Raw genomic sequence first — 1,909 nt, 5'->3', positions numbered from 1 at the left:
AGAACACAAGCCGGGAGGAGGGGCAGAGGGAGAGGGAGAAGCAGACTCCCCACTGAGCAGGGAGCCCAATAGAGGGCTCCATCCCGGACCCTGGATCATGACCTGAGCTGAAGGGAGACGCTTAACCCACTGAGCCGCCCAGGTGCCCCACCGCAAAAAAATATTTTAAACAAAACAGACTTGGAAGCCCACAGTGGGATCCCTGATTGAAGACCTGCTTTGTGCCATCGGCCTAAAGCCTTGCCCCCGACTTTTCCGTGTGGCAGTCTGAATTTTGACCCATCCTCAATCTCTCCCTGCATGACAGGACCCCCTCCATGGCCCTGTGCAAGGGGATGCTCCTACCCCCTCCTTCATAAGCACTCCTGGACCGCCCCAGCTCTTCTCAAGCAACACTCTGCTTCCAGTGCTCCGCCACCACTTGGGGCTGTCATCCAAGCCCCGAGCCCTGTGCTCCCACGGTCACGTGGGACACTGCCGACGACCACCCCACTTCCGAAGCACATCCACATGTAGCCTACACCCACAGCCTTCATCCTTCTTTGATTTTACTACACCTGCTCTTCAACCTCTTGGAGACCCCATTCCCTCAGCCTCTCCCCCAGCGCGGCTCAGGGTGTCACACAGTTGTGGGCACTGGGCCCGTGACACACTGGCTTACTGTCTGCAACCCCAACTGAGCCCAAAGTGGAGTCTCTCATGCTTTTCTACAAGGCCATTAATGACTCCCTCTTACCCTCTAAAACTGCCCTCTTGGGGCACCTGTGTGGATCAGTGGTTGAGCATCTGCTTTTGGCTCAGGACATGATCCCGGGGTCCTGGGGTCCGGTCCCGCATCGGGCTCCCCATGGGAAGTCGGCTTCTCCCTTTGCCGATGTCTCTGTCTCTCTCTCTGTCTCTCATGAATACATTTAAAAAAAAAAATCTTTAAGGGATCCCTGGGTGGCGCAGCGGTTTAGTGCCTGCCTTTGGCCCAGGGTGTGATCCTGGAGACCCGGGATCGAATCCCACGTCGGGCTCCTGGTGCATGGAGCCTGCGTCTCCCTCTGCCTATGTCTCTGCCTCTCTCTCTCTCTCTGTGACTATCATAAATAAATAAAAATTTTTTAAAAAAAATCTTTAAAACTGCACTCTCTAAGCCTATCCCGTGTCGCTTTCGGCTTCTCCTAATGCCATGGAACAGAGCATGGCCTCGTCCTGTTCCGGCCTAGCTCTGCATGAACAGAGCTCATTTGGCACGGCCCCGTGCTGCAGCCCTCCAAAGGTGCTGCGCTCCCTGTTCCAAGGCTGCACCGGCAGACCCCACTGCCTGGCAAGCCGCTTCTTTCCTCTTCTTCGTCTGCACAGACCCTATCTGTTCTTGAGGGCTCAGCTGGGACCTCATCTCCGAGAAAGCATCCCCGGGGCCCTACCTCAGTCTGCAGGCAGAGTGTGTGTATGCCCATAGCAGCTTATTCTCTCCCTTGTAATCACTTCCCCAGACATAGGGTTCACGGGGCAGAAACTGGTATATTTGTTATGGCATCCTCCGAGTCTAATACAGGACCCAACACAGGCAAATTGGCTGGAAATTGGTCACTGAATATGCTTTTAAGAACACAATGGGGGGGGGGGGAGAATATGTGGTTATAGATTTGATCTAATAGATGATCATTTGGCTTACAGTTTTACTTCTGTGATTTTTTTTGAAAACTTTATTCATTTATTCACGAAAGACACACACACAGAGAGGCAGAGACACAGGCAGAGGGAGAAGCAGGCTCCATGCAGGGAACCTGATGTGGGACTCGATCCCAGGTCTCCAGGATCACGCCCTGGGCTGAAGGTGGCGCTAAACCACTGAGCCACACAGGCTGCCCCCCCACCCCTTTTTAAGTTTTTATCTACTTCTGTGATTTTATAAATTCTG

Source organism: Canis aureus, chromosome 28 (assembly GCF_053574225.1).
Source record: "Canis aureus isolate CA01 chromosome 28, VMU_Caureus_v.1.0, whole genome shotgun sequence".
Classification (NCBI taxonomy): domain Eukaryota; kingdom Metazoa; phylum Chordata; class Mammalia; order Carnivora; family Canidae; genus Canis; species Canis aureus.
Note: the sequence above shows the minus strand (reverse complement) of the source record.